The sequence below is a fragment of the Numenius arquata genome, chromosome 2 (assembly GCF_964106895.1).
Source record: "Numenius arquata chromosome 2, bNumArq3.hap1.1, whole genome shotgun sequence".
NCBI lineage: Eukaryota > Metazoa > Chordata > Aves > Charadriiformes > Scolopacidae > Numenius > Numenius arquata.
The window spans coordinates 64,707,043-64,722,936 of record NC_133577.1 but is presented as its reverse complement, the minus strand read 5'-3'; the positions used below and the strand labels follow the sequence as shown (position 1 = coordinate 64,722,936).

At 38.9% G+C, this 15,894-nt stretch overlaps 1 protein-coding gene across 2 annotated transcripts in view; it reads left to right on the top strand.

Moving 5' to 3' along the window:
• CACNA1C (calcium voltage-gated channel subunit alpha1 C) overlaps nt 1-15,894 on the top strand; it is a 495,176-nt gene that overhangs the window by 301,606 nt on the left and 177,676 nt on the right. The window lies entirely within an intron of this gene.

The following is a 15,894-nucleotide window of genomic DNA, read 5'->3' as shown; positions in this document are numbered from 1 at the left end:
TTTTTTTTGTTTTTTTTTTTTAAAAAAAAAAGAAAGAAAACAGGAAAAAAAAAAGTAGTTTGAATTCCTTTCTTGAAAACTTTTTTTTGGAGTGTGAAGTACAGTTTTTGTTGTAACTGTGTGAGGTGCATGGCAGAGCAGTATGTTAGATACTTCCCACAGCTCTTATCCCAGTGCTGACACTTGCTTTGTGAACAAAATAAAATTAAAAGGGATTATTAAGCAATCTCTTTTTTTTAATTTATTATTTTGAACTCTTTTTGAAGTCATACTGCTTCTGGAAAAATAATCTATTCCCAGTCTGTTTAGCCTGACATTAACTTGCAAATTAATGGTGAATATTTTTAAATGCACATGGATGATTTAGTTTTCACAGTGGTAAGTCACTTTTGAAAATTAGACATAAGCACATTATAACATTGATACACAGGCCAGACTTCACTATTCAGCTACTCTGTTACTGTCATACTAACATATATCTTGTAGAGCATACTTTATTTCAGTTGCTGAAATAACTTTACTACTGGTATACCAAAGCTGTCTCCTTGTTAAAAAAAAAAAACAAAACTTCACATGTACATTAGAGCACCCACCTTAATGTGCCATTAAGATCAATATATTAGTTTGAGAAAGGAGAGAGAAGGAAAACAATTTGCTTGATGGACATAAGTAGACAAGTGCAAAATCAGCATGTATACCAAGACTTAATCACTTTGGTGTCTTGGAAACTGTTACCCAGTATCTCCTTTGGCAGGAGTATAGCATTGCAAAGCTTTTTAGGGACAGAATCAAGTCACCCTTTTGTGTCAGGAGTTCCCTGTTGATTACTCTTCTGTCACCATTTAACACTATTAAATATTTTAAAACTTGTTTTAAACATTTTGTGCTTGAGGAGGGCAAAAAAGAAGCTTCCAATTCAGCAATGAGGAAGCATGATCCAATTAAAAAAAAAAAATCACTCCTGACTATTGGAAAGGGCAATCAGTTACTCCTACGCATGCTAACTCACGGCCATTTAACTTATTAAATTCCATTTCTATCACCTTTATTCATGCTGCTCAATTATATCACCTCATACATTCTGTTTATCCTCTTTATGTTGTACTTCGTCTTCACGTACCTACATTGTTGCTACTAGTTATTGCCTATCTGATATTTGCCAAACTTAATTTATAACCTTTTCTAGATAACTTGAAAGGCATATGATCTGAGTAGATATTGTGCTCCTTACTTGTATTTTCAATGAGATCCTCTGCTGACCACCCAGATTAATATGGGCAGAAGACCATGATATCCTTACCAAAGCTAGTGAGGAAACTTGACTGCTCCACTAGAAGAAAAACTTGCCTTTTTTTTTTCCCAAGATCCACAAAAAGCTACACCTATGATGTGTTCAAGCTTCACTGGAGTCTCCTAGCCAGAGACAGTTACTCAAAGGCAGTGTAGGTAGGTGTCTAGCACCAGTACTTACCTGGTCTACTGGAGATGCAACAATCACGTAACTGGGAAAGAGGGTTTGAGCAAAAGAACTTAAGCCAGACCCTCCTCATGTCAGTGCAATGTCTTTCTGTCAGTGAAACAACAGTGTGTAAGTGGCTGAGTATATTATTTTTTTTTTAGTTAAAATGAAATAAGACCAGAATTTTCATGCATGAATGCCTAGAGATGACTCCCTTTACATGTATTAAAATAACTAACTATAGCAACTAATTATTCGGAATGATGCTGCTGTTGAAGTCCATGATTGCTCTGAGTTTCATGTGAAAACCTTCATGGCACCTTCAGACAAGGTGAATGAAAAATTTAGGTATTTTTACATTTTGGTCTGTCTCAGTACAATTAGTCCTCATTTGCCCTGAAATGCTCTTCTCTATTAAAATTTACGATGCTTTCTCAGTCCCAGCAATGTTCTCTACCCCATATTCATTGCAGTGTTTTTTCATTACCACAGTCTTTTTCCATCCTTATCCCAAACTCTCTGGCATGAATCAGATTGTTTCTTTGAACTTTGTAGTATGTAGGAAAGTATCCTGTCTTTACTTGCAATATCCTGGTAGATCTGAGCCATCATTCTGTGTATATATGATACTGCATTCACCACATACAGCAATGAAGATGAGAAGTAAAAAAGCCCCCGAGGGCTCTATGAGAGGAGTAACACAAGAGGAAAGTTTTGCCTGTTTTAGAGATGCTGGATTGGCAAAGTCATCCAGCTGGGTTTGTTGTTAATTTGCCATATTGTTGCAAATTAACTTGCAAGTAGGTGAAGCAAGGAAATCCCAGGGGCCATAGGACTGGATTTTTGTCTATGTTTTGTCTGGGTGGGACACAGCCTAAGTACATTGTGCATACTAAATTACAGTCAGTTTTTGGAGAGAAGTTAGAGAAAAAGGCTTTCAAGTGCTTACGGAGTGTTTGGGTTATAGTCCACATTTTCCAGTGAAGATTGTTCTTAACTCTAAGACTGGAGACTGGCCATAATATTATTTTTCCCCCTTTTTTTAAGAAATATGATCTAATCTAATAATTTAAAATCACAGAGGAATTCTGTCTGTATGATCTCATAATTCAGAGATCATAGAATAGAATCATAAAATCATCTAGGTTGGAAGGGACCTTTAAGATCATTGAGTCCAACCATCAACCTAACACTGACAAAAACCATCACTAAACCATGTCCCTCAGTACTACATCTACCCATCTTTTAAATACTTCTAGGGATGACGATTCCACCGCTTCCCTGGGCAGCTCATTCCAATGCTTGATAACCCTTTCAGGCATTGTAAAAATTTTTCCTAATATCTAATCTAAACTTCCCCTGGCGCAACTTGAAGCCATTTCCTCTTACCCTAGTGCTTGTTACTTGGGAGAAGAGACTGGCACCTACCTCTCTACAACCTTCTTTCAGGTAGCTGTGAGATAGATACCCCCACACTGAAAGAAAACTGTGAGGGGACTTTTACAGCAAAATAAGGAATAACTTTCAGAGTTTAAGATGGTAGAGAAATGTCAGACTCGCCACGGTAGTCCTCCTAAGGTGGATGCCATCCCCAGCACCTGACTGTCTGGCCTGTGATTGCCATTCTGCTTGAGCTCACGATGCCCTTTCCAACCACTGAGACAACACAGCTCAATCCATTACAATGATTCCATTTTGCAGCCATTGAAATAAACACACACAATGTAGTTAGTTATTTGGCTTGTGTTTGGTGTTTACTTTTTTTTTAGTGCACAATTGAAATTTTCAGCTGTAGTTTCTCATTGTTTTCTGCACAGCCCAAGAAAATTAACACCACTTTGTATATTTGAGGTAATAATTTAATTGAGGTAATAAACAGAGAATTCAAGAAATCCAAAATGACATCTCGTTTAAGAACCATGTGTTTTTGGAATATGGCAAAGAAATATGAGCCATTGCCTGTTTCTATATGTTGAATAGTACATATTAAGTCTTAAGTTTTAAGCAAATAGTAACTGACAGTCAGGAAGACAATTTTTTTTCAAAATGTGTATGCTTCTGACAAAGTATAGTTGGCAGTCATCTCTTTTGCACATGGTTTGTGTTTATACACTCACTGGTGGAGCTAGAGGCTTAAGTTTACCCTCCTGTTGCATGTGAGTTATTGTATAAACAGCATACCAGTGGAGAATTCTGGTTTACCTTCAAAGTGAGGAGATAAGAGAAGTGGCCTGATCGAAGCTTCCAAAGTGTGAAAGGTTTGTGTGTAGATACGAAAGAGTAGAGTAAGCTGGAGGAGACAATATACATGGCACTTTACTGCCACCAAACCTGTGTGATAAATATCATTGACAACAGAGGGAATTACTGCAAATACATTCGGGCAAAATTCGGCTTCCAAGTCTTAATTTTGCCTTAAACTTTGTTGTTGTTGCATTTAATAACATCAGCTTTTGCCAAGTCCAGTTCCTTTCTTTTCTCTTGGGCTCTAAAAGCTCTAAGAAACGTGCTCTCAGGCAGATATCTTACGTTCTCCTTCGTTCTTGAACAAGACTTCTCAACCATCTGTACCATCTCTCCAGCACATACAGCACCGTGTGAGGACAAGTTGCACCACCTTTCCCATGTCATTGCCTCGCTGTTTTTAATCTCAAGTGGCCAATTTGTTTTGCTTTCATTACAAATGGGAAGGGAGTGGAGAAAAAAGGAGAGAACAGTCTGAACCAAATGTCCTCATTAAGCTTATTTCTTCATAGTTAACTTAAAACTCTACACATGCTTTCAAGTCCTTTATTTACTTAGGTCACTGTTACTCCAGGGAGTAATTTGATTCCAGAGCAGCATCTCCCATAGGTAAAGATCATTCCCATGAGTAGGGCTTATGCAATCAGGACCTAAAGCATGTTTTCTTGAGTGGTACAACCTGCAGAATGATGTAATTTATGGCAGAAGAGGTTAACTCGGTGTAGCAAAAAGGGGGTTGTCTTATTAAAGAAGATTACTCACAGAGGCACAGACTTCTTGTTGTAATAAAGATTTCTCTCATATTTAAAGAATGCCAATGAAAACAGGGAAATATTTATTATTTGATCTTGGCTATGTAGCTCTTTTAAAAATAGCAGTAACTACGAATGTACCAAATAACTGTGTCAGCCTTTATCCTACCAATTACTGTGCCTGCTGGCATGATTATTCAACACGTCTTCACAACAGAACAAAACAAAAAATCCCTATACCATAGCATGGGACCACATCAGGATGTAGACAGTCCCTTCCAAATGAAGAAAATAAAACCCATGCTGACATCAAAGAGCAGACATGGAGATAGTAAAAAAATCGCAGCTTGGCTTAGTAAGAGGTTTTTCAGAAGGACCATGGATGGATCAAACTTTTTTTGAGCACCCTTTTTTTCACTCTTCAAGTAATGCCCGGAGTTCTCATACAGAATGGGCGTAGAGCACAGCTCTTGGAGAGAGCCCATGCCGTCAAGATGCTTGTCCTAAAGCATCTGAAAATCTAAGAATGCCATCTGCTGTCTCCTAAGAACAGTTTGCGTTGTTGTTTAGATATGCTTTTGTCTGGACCATAAAGGAGCAGAAGTATACATACAGATTGTAGCTAACTGGTATCAGCAGGAACCTGATAACAGGTTCCCAGTTGCTCACTTGTAATTGCTGGCTGCTGCCATCTCCATGATGGGTGAGGGAAGATATTACTGTTCCAGAGCCAAGTAGTAAGGATATGATCTACTCTGTTTTCTTCTTATGTTCTCTCCCAGATGACATTTACTGCATCTGATGTCATCCCAAACTTACATCAAATGTCATTTCATACTTTGGTTCCAATTGACTAAATTTTTCATTGCTTATTCATTTAAGAACTTGTAAGGAATGATTTGAAGTCCTTTGTTCATTTTCTCTAAAATGAATGTACATCTGTTCCTTTGTTACTGAACTGTTAGGACTTTTTAACATGCCTGAACCTTTCTAATCCTGTCTTGAAGAGGTGATTAACACACGCTGGGTAGCATTTGTCTCAGACGTGGGACATAAGAGAGTTCATAAAAGAGTGTTTTGCTCAGGACACGACGCAATACATGGATGCTTCATGACTCTGGCATCATTTCAATTAATTCTGTTTGTCCCAGCCCTCTAAAAGCATTGTTAGATGCCTGTGGTCATTGTTGTGATTTTCACAAAGCATTATCAAAATATCAGTGAAGCACAGAGCAGTGGACCAGTTAGATAGTTCTCCCAACCACTGAATACGTTTTAAGTTTCCAAATATTTTTTTTTCAGTGGTGATCTGAATTTGTAGTAATATTGCATGTTGTGCAAGTGCTATAGGAGGAAAAAAACCAAAGCACACTGAACTAGAAGTGGCAAATCTGAGGAAATATTTTTTAAAAAATTCCATGGCTACATAAATCTATTGGAGACCTTCCCTCTTTTCTTTTTTCTAGCTTCTCCAAAATCAGATACTGCCTTCTGAGTTACGTCTGCTTGATATTACTGTGCTAGTTCAGAACACGGGAATATTGGCTGGCATGAACAACTAATAAACTTTTCTATGCTTAAGATGTTCACTGATGGAACAAATAATTTATTGTTCTGATCATGGGGAAGTACAGACCAAAGGCAAACTAGAGCCCACCTAACTGGCCCAGTGTCTTAACATGTTATCAAAGTTTCTTTCTGCCAGGGAAAAGGGAAGGAGATCAGACATCTTTCTTAATCTCCCTTTTTCCCAGAAGCAAATCCAATTCCTGTTTAACACATGTAACAATAACCTATCCCATATGTGTTTTGCCCTTTGTTGCAACTATTTTTTCTGAGTTGTCTGAATAGCTATGCCTCTTATTTTTTCAGTTTTAGATTATCTTCTCCTGGTTTGCCCTGCCACATCAATCACGATTCAGAAAACATCTGCTAGCCCTCTGCAAAGAATCTTTTTTTTAACTTCATTAATGCTAAAGCTGCTCAACATTTTTACATCAGAAGCATTTTTGACAGAAAGTAGCTCATGGAATAAAAGAAATAGAAGAAATGAAAAAAGTCTATTTTTGTCACTTTTTTCATAAGGCTTACTAAATTTTATGTTCTTTAGGAGTGGAAAGATCTATAGAAATCCAATTTCATTATCAGATTACAAAACCTCCTCTCTAAATTTTCTTCAAGCATCTCATCTTTCAATCAGATACCATTCTTGCAGAGGGCTCCCCTTTTTGAAGGCAGTAGTACACACCTGGTGTGAGAACTGGGACATATCGAATGCTATATATCTTAGAAGTATAATCTGTTGGTTTGTTTTCATTTGTATTACTGTTAACACATTAAACTAGCAGCCTGGATGACATTTCTGTCTTGTTTTGCTGTTGGTTGATTTTTTTCTGCAATAACTAGTGTTTCTTCTTGTTCAGCACATTTCTGCAATTGATGTTTTCTCATAGGTTGTTGCTGTACATTGGTTTTTAATAAGTATTAGGAGTTGTGAAAAGATAAAGTTGCTTTAAATCAGGTTTGATGTCTTGGTCAGAAATAAAACCAATATATCTATGTATCCATACACACAAGCTTTACAAAGGCCTTTTTTAAATCTAACAGTTCTGTTGTTTAGTATAAACAGCGTCCAATGAAAGAATTTAGGATTGAGTCTCACCCTGGCTCCCACAATATAGGTGAAAATTTAAACTCAAGCTTTAGTCCATCATTTGCTTTTCACTTTCCAGTGTTGAGATCATTATTTCACTTAAAATCTTTACTTTGGAGGGGGCCAAATTCCACTTGGATTTATACATGTAGATTTCTGTATCGTAAATAATTTAATTTAGCTGTTCAGTCTGTAGCAGGAGAGTTTTATGATTCCCACTTGGTGGCTTATATATGTAAAAAGGAATTAAAAATAAATAAATATTTAGTTCCAACGCATTCCAGCAATACATACACAGTCTGTACAAAAATCTTTTTAATTGTGCACGCCATAAAAAAAAGCTACAAAGAAAGTAAATATCAATAAAGAATCATTCCTGTAATCTGACAAATACGTCTTTGTGAAAACTAAAACCATTAATTTTTCTGTCCAAATATACTGGAGCTACCTAGTGAGCTAAAGGAGGTTTCTGCTTATTATATCACAAGGCATTTTTCTCCTAATGTTATTTTATTATCTGATGCCTGCAAGCAGAGTTTTAAGTCTAATCAGATTTATGAAAATAAAAAGCAACAGTTTTCTTAGTGCGGAAAAGAAAAAAACTGGAGTTTTAGGTATTCTGAGTTGGGACTGATTAACCACTGAATAGATGAGTCCCAAAATCCAAACTCTTTTCTTAAAACTAAGAGACAAAGTTGTTCAGCTTTGTCTGGCCGTGTCTTTTCAAAGATTTTGGCGTTATACCACGTTTTCATTAACAGCATTTTTAATTGTTTAAAAAGAGAAAACAAATCCCACACCTGTATCAAGAGAGTAACACAGCAGTGATCACACAATGTGTGGTTGACATAAATTCTTTCATTACCTGAGCAGATAACTTTCTATTTTTAGGTTCTCAAAATACTCCTGAAAAACCCTACATGACAGCGATTTTGAAAATGTTGTGCTATGTGTCTCCAAAGCTTGGTCCCAACTATGCCCATTAAGCACTATCCAAAGTTAAGAGGTAGAGTGAGTCTTCTTCTCCAGGGCTCTATAGCCTGTGTTTGTCATGTACGATGCTGCACTTCTACATAAATAGCCATCTAAATAAAAAGTTCTAGGGTTTATCCAGTATTTTGTTGCACTTTTTCTGTCAAGAGAATGTAAAACAGTATAGCTCATGGTATGCCAGTTATGATAGGCATGGAGTGTTTAACCCACAAGAAGATCAATTTTTGTCGTCAAGTATTTTTCTCCAGGTACTACAAGACTGTAATATTATCATCCCTGGGTGCAATTTTGCATTTGCAGGGTCCCTGTCACTTTCTAGCTTTTACCTTTTCTAAACCTGTTCACAAGTGATAAGTTAGAGCATCAGGAGAAGGAGCTCAGACAACTAAAAGACTCTTCCTCACTTGGAGACAGAAAGGATTATGTAGTGATGAACAAAAGAGGTTAATGTCCACTTACTTGGGAAGCTATGACAATACAGTTAAAAATAACGCTGTTCATGACCCTGAGATTTTGACAACTTTACAAAGGTATTTGGAACCCAGCAGTCAATAGTCCACCACTTAAATGCTGGTCCACTCACAATTGAGACTCAATGCTTTGAGTCCATTTCTGATACCGTGTTGCTTTAGCTCTTACAGGTGTCCATGGTTCCTTGTTTCAAAAACTGCATCCTTAGGACACAGTAGTGTGTGTAGTCAATCCTCAGAGCTGTGTACAAAGAGCATTTCACATTCTGAAACAAAGCTCTTTCATCGTTACCTCAGTTCAGAGGTTACTTAACTATTGGTTTGGGGTTTTTTATGTTCACTTGACTGGACTAAAGACAGTACAGCATTTTGACATATTCCTTATACAAGTTTTCTGACTGAATCCAGTGGGATAGGACTAGACTAAAATTTGTTCCCGTACTGGAGCTTGAAAGACTGTTCTCTGTCACAGCTGTAGTTGAGCGAGAAGAAATTTTAAAAAGTGGAAATGTGATGGATCATTTCACTGAGAACGGGTGCAGTCTTCTGGCCAGACCACCTTTCATTTTGCATAGCTCTGAAGGTAGAGGAGCAAATAAAAAGTCTTCCTATTTGTGATCCTCCACAGTGATTATATATAGATAAAACCTTTACCAAGACCAGTTTTCTCAGAGTCCACATTCATCCTCTCAGTGGAAAATCAAAGCTATTTCCTGGGAAAGGGTAACAGCTGATCCTTGCTGCCCTAGGAACTGCCAGGGCTCCTGTATGCCCTTTACCTGCTTTAGTTTCAGCCCATCTTTAGGAGTCCCTGGCCATGAATACTTGACGTCATTCTCCCCCCTATCAGCATAAGATGACTTTACAGTGCACTGTGGTTCTTGTTCAAAACAGACTCAAAGTTAACTTTCCAAACTTCATTTGTGTTTTGCTCAAAACGGTCTTTTTTTTTTCTGTAATGTGCAATTTTCATTAGGCAGTTAGTTGTCACTTTTCTATTCGTGCTCCTTGTCTGTACACAGGTAGCTGCACAGGATTGATGCTACACCTTTGGTTTTTTTACATTAAAAGTCTGTAGCTCTTGCCTGGACCTCATCCTCAGCTGAGCTGAGCTAACTTCAAATGGCTGCAGAGTAAAGTTGAGCTTGTAGGAGCTACCTAATGTGTTGGGACTGGAAAGATGAGCAAGGTCTTCTAATCGGCAAGCGACTTCATAAGAAAGTGAACATTTACGTACTTTGAACAAAAAAGTATTAAAAAGCCTCCCCACTAGAGGGGAGAGGGACGCGTCTATCAGTGGTAGTAGAGGTTTCTTCCAGCAGAGAGGCAAAGAGCCTAAGGCAGTGTGTACATTTATCCGGCCATGCTTCTCAGGTACCCAAAAGCTGGGGCTGTGTGTCCAGCATGCTGAGGGGAGGCTGTGTTTGGCTAAGTTAGGTCAGTCTGACAAGCAGAGGATACTGAAGCTGAATTGCTTCCCAGGAGAAAAGAATTCAGAAGGAAGAGCTGGGGTTTGTTGTGGCTTTTGTTTTTGTTCTGCCATTCCTTTCTCACCTCAAATGATGAGGCAAGGGCAGTATTGCAAGACTTGACACATACAAAACCATTGTGTTTGCCTACACGTGCCCATTTGTGTGAATCTTCTTATATGTGTGTATTTCAGTTTGAAAAGTCAATGAAAACATGGTTTGAAAATAGAGGAATGAGAACATGGGGAGCAGGTGCCAAAACTTTCTTTTTCTAATCATTCCAGCACATGGTTTTGAATTGTATGTTTGTGTATATTTGACTAGCATTACCTATTCCAAAATAGTCACTGTTCAGCTTGAAGTGTCTTTCCTAGTTTTTCCTTCTTTTCACTTCAGCTAGCTTTCTGTCCTGTGTCGTGTTTTTCCCTCCTATTCCAAGACCCTCTCTATTATTCTTGAAATAGAAATGACATCTGCAGCCCCAAGAATGCTGCACTACACCCACAGAATTTGCTTTATCTAGCAATCTGCCACTAGTATTCTGAGACGCCAGCAAGACAGCAAAGGACTACCTCCCTGAATTGTTACTGTACAGCTGTCCTTAACTGAACTGTGCCACGTGAGTTCCCTTTGCAATGCTGATGAAGAAAGTCCTCAATGTTTTCCCTCACAGATCATTGCAGATGTACTTATCTAAGATATCTTACCTTGATTGCGGACCATTTTGTGATAAAAATGTCTGTTGTTTTCCAGGCTTCCTTTAAAATTGGTATAAAACCTTTCATATTTATGAATAATTAATGTTTTTCAATTTTCTTAGACAGTGCCTATGTTTATTAAATGATAAACATCCACTTGGGGGAACGTTACTGGTTATATTGCTTGTGCTTTGGAAATAGAGATAACTGTAGTGGCGGTCTCTCAGTGTATCGTCAGAAATAACTGTGATTTGTGGGTAGGCCTAACTCGTGGCTGGGGATGGTGCATAAACTCTAACACTTAAGAGTGGTTCCCAGAAGTGATCTGACTCAGGCGCTGTGCTGAGTCACAAATCCTCCCCTGCTTCCTCCTTGCTTGCAGAAAGTAGTAGTTTTCTTCTGAACTATATTAGCAGAAAAATAATTACCTCCCACACCCTTGGCGCTGGTTTAAGTACAAAAATCTGTGTGTGTGTATGTATCAGGAGGCGGGGGAGGTATGGATGGAGTTGAAAGTCCTCTCCTTTCCCTTTTATTCCTGCTTGTTCCCAGAAGGATGTTTGTATGAGGCTCTGCCTGCTCATACTCCTGGTTCAGGCAGCGCCATGGTGTAGGCGAAAAGTAGCCCTGCAAAAGCAATGAAGGAGTAGATTTGGGATACGCCTTCTCTGAAGATCAGGACTACTAATATGATTAGAACGGGAACCTACCCTGTCCAGCAGACCAAGTTTGATCCAAAATTGAAGACACGTGAAAATGTGAGATAGAGCTGTGCTTGGAAAGGCCCGAACGTTTTTTCTAAGACCAACCTACCATTAGTTTCCTTGGATACGTTCCACAGTGCAACAATGCCAAGTGCATTTTAGCAGCTGGGTCCAGTGCACGGGTTTTTGTGCCATCTTGCTGAGTATTGGTTGAAATCCAAAAAAGCTTGTAAGTACACAATGGGGTATGTAGGTAATCCCATTGCTTTAGGTACAGACACTTACATGCTTAGAGATAAGCACTTTCTTCAATAACTGCCTGAATTGATGAGACGGCAGCCAGCCCTCTCATGATTGTCTTCCTGAGAGGAAAATACAGCATCATATAATAGCTCTAAAACACCTGCAGCATCTCTAACAGTGTGTTTCCCATAGCTTTGGGAAAGATCAATGTTGCTTGGTGTAAGCTCTTTTCCTTCTCTCTTCCCCGTTCCCTCTATTCCCTGCTTGTGCCCTTTGGCTTGACACAGTCCCCTAGAGGCTGAAAAGGGCTTGACCTGGTATAAAAAGCAATGTTGTTCACATGTAATAAATATTTAAAACGTTTTATCAGTGTAAATAAATGCTAAATTCTGTGAGTCCAGGGAATGGCATTAATGTGTTTTGCTTACTGAAAAATTTATGAAGTCAATCTCAGCCAACACAATGCAGCCAAGAGGTGGGGTTTTCTTAAGGTAAACCGACGTGCTTTTAAAATAAATACTAAGAGGTGTTTAAGAACTTCAGTTATTAACAGAAGAAAAACATGGGCTGAAAAACTGCAAACAATCCCTTTTGTGGCACTTTCCCTAATCTCTGTGCAGTTATCTCTTTGTCCAGCCTGGAGTGAGTTCCTCAAAGCAGATGCTGTGCCTTCACAGATGTCTGGAGAGTGTCTAGCACACGGAGAGAGCTTCCACGAATGAATAAGTACATTTAGAATGCCAAATATTTGAAAATCATTTATTTTTCTATTTACTTGCCAGGACATAAGTTCAGGACTCTGTGTTTCTAGCTGGACAATGATGGCACTGCCAGCCTCTGTAAAGCGGTGTAAAAACATAGCTTTTCACTCTGCAATGGGAAGGCAGTTATTGGCATCATCTACTTGAAATCCAGAGGTCAGCTTTTCAGTCTGATCAGGTCACCAGGCATTCTGATTTAATTATGATTATAAGCTGCAGAGCTTATTGCTAGGAGTGCAAGCCTTACCTCCATAAGGGAGAAAATGCCAAAGATGCACGATTAGACAGAGCATCAGGCAAGTGGGAACTGTATTGCCCCTGTATTGTGACTACCCTTGTTGGGCAATATCTAAGTGTCAGTCTACAAAGATTAAGAGCATGCATGAAGTGGGACAGAGAAGTCATTTTTTTTGTAACTTCAACTCTCTTTTCTTCCTCTGCACAGGGGGAAGAGCATGTAAAATTGTGTAGAAATTCTCACCATTGGTTAGAAAAAGCTTTGTGTCTGGATGCAAGGGGATGATTCACCTTGATTTACCCTGATCAGAAACGTATCTGATCATCCACAGACAATGATCTGCACCTCTCAGATTTCAGAACACAGATTTGATGTGTTTTGAAGCATGTGGGTTTTTATTAAAAAAGTGTCTCTGTATGTTCTACTTAGCCATAGCTTTCCCCAATCCTTTAATCCTTTTTATCTGCTCTCCCTGTTCTCCCCTCTTGCTACTACACCAACTTTTCTGTTCCTCATGCCATTCCTTGCAACAGCTATTCACGTTGCAAGTGGCTGCCTGAACTGAGAATAAAGTAATTTACTGGCAGCATCTATATTGCAGCAACAAGCTTGACAACAATGCGAGGAGATTGGTGATGCGCACATATCCCTTGCCCTTCTACAAGTAGCTTTCAATACATCTTCTGAGAGGACATCTCTAAAGTTGGTGCATAGTTAGTGGTTTTAAACTTTTAGAAACTCTTTGAGTAATTTAATGGTAATGTATGTAAGCTTGCTAATTAGTGGAATCATCTGGATTTAAAACCAGGCTGCCCTAACAGGGTACTGCACAGCACATGCATCAGTTCATGCTAACAGTATTCAGTAGCTCATCTTTTCTTCAAAGTTGGTTTTTCTCTAGTTAAGCTAGCTGAAGCTCCTGTAAATCTTTTGGTGGTACTTGTTCACCTTGACTGCCTAAACACTTTGTCATCTCACGTTTATGGTGCAGGCCTTTGATTTCACAAGCATTGCTTTGTTAACACAAAGGGCATTGGTTTGTGCAGATATTATCTTCTCTGGACATCTATAGTACACTGAAGCATTTTCATGGTGTGGGTGATAATGAAGCTACATTTAAAATGAGAGAGGGTTTTGTTCGTTATTGTGTCTGTCCTCAGTAGTCTCTCAAGAGCACTGGGCATATCCCATGATGAATTTTAAATTAATTAATAATAAAAATTAAAGGCAAATTACATGAGACCTGGTAGTAGATCTCTTGGCCTTGTAATCTTGGCTACATTTTGGATTAACAAGGCTCCCAAAATCACTAAAAATGAAGGTCTTTATTTTCTTTAGTGTAAATTTATTTGAAGCTAGAAATATTTCAATCTGCAAAGTCTCTAGGTTTTTTTCAGGTTCGTAGCCATCTGTAGGGTTTTAACTTTCTTGTATTGTTCTACATTGTTTGGGAGGAGGTGGGACATTGTTTTAATTTTCTGGTGAATGTTACATTCTTGACTGCTGTAAAGTATTGGAGTGGTGTTGATGTGGGCTGCAATATATTTCCTGTATATATTTAGAATTAGTAGACTGAATGAGGTGAGCATCTAAGGAAAAGGTTGACTGCCTCATGTAATCACAGCAATATTTTTTCCCCAGAGACATTTCTTATCCAGAGTAAGTACCTAGAGGTAACTGAGTGAGCAGAACATTGCACTCTTCTGTAGGATGAGTTTTGATCCCGTCAGTATTGTACTTCACGTAAGGATCTCTTTGTTAAAGCCAGAATGTTTCATGCCGAATATCGCTCCCTTTGGATAGTAACATGAACCATTAACAGATAGCTAAACTGACTGCAGACTGAAAAAGTGTTCTGACTAAAGGGATGCTAGTACCCAGCTTTAGATTAGTAGGAGGCAGTGAGTGATCTTGCTGACCTGGCAGCTGATGCCACCTTTGATTTATTCTGCTGAGTTCCATCGTGGCTGGGGAGCAAATGCAAAGCCTTAGCTGTGAATTGACAAGTGGATTAGCTACGAGTGAAAATGCTTGTCAAGAGATGTGTCATCCTTATTAGAAAGTATTTAAATCAGTAAAAAAAAAAAGTAATAAAAATGAAATCTAAGATCTTAGATGATAGATTTTTAAAGTTAATAGTTATCACAAACTCTCTTGGCAGATGTATAGCAGACATTTACAACTCATGAATCACATTTTTCAAAAATCATCACTAATATCAACTTCTCTGAGGAGACGACAGCATTTACAGGAGACATTAATGGCTTCTGGCTCTCAGTCATTGCAAAATCATGAGCTCGTAATTGTTCTGATCTCGCTATTTGTAGACTATAGAGTTCTAGAGGTCTCTCAATACTTCCAACATTAATAACTTGCCAGTGACAGTGGTTGCCATCACTGCCACCAGTGATAATAACTTTAAGACCTTTGTAAATGCAAATCCTTACTAAAGGCTTATGAGGCTGTCTTTATTATTCTGGTTTTACAAATGAGGAGAAGGAGACAGAGAGATGCCCATGAATCTGCAGCTTGAGACGATTGCATCTGAGGGTACAGCTGCTTAGCACTTTAGCTTACAAGTCACCTTCCCATTCTGGAAATGTTTGGCTTGCTCATGATTAGGACTTACACCAGTCCCATGCCTTAACAACACCCATGTAATAATATTTTGTTCATACCACTTTCTGGGGACCTCAAAGACCTCTGTTATAGAGTAATCCCTACATCTCGGGGCAAAACCAGCAGCACTGCTGGTTCTGACTCTCCCTCTGTTCAGATGGAAGTAAGGTGAGGTGGATCTGGAGTGCAGAGACATCCTAAGAGGGCCGGGAGCTGTCAGTCTGTGTGGGTTCAGTGGTCCTTCAGCAACTCAGCCTCTGCCTGAGACTGGCTTGACCTCTGGAAGAACCCAGAATTGTAGTAGGAACGTGGCTTCAGTTTGCAATCTCTCCCCATGCTCTGGGGTGAAGCTCTGTGGTACCCCAGCATTTCCTCTCTTGCATGTCTCCCTATTTTTCTTGTCCTGCCTCAGTTCTGGTTTTCCTTTGTTTTTCCTATGCTTTAACTCTCTTGAATGCTTTCTGGGGATCAGCTTAGGCCTGGTTTTCAAGAACAGGCAAAATAGCTAATGTGTTCCTTCTCCAGGGTGGTGGTATTTCAACGATAGGTAAGGTGATACCTGTTTTACTCGAGTCTGTGATCCAGGCTGTG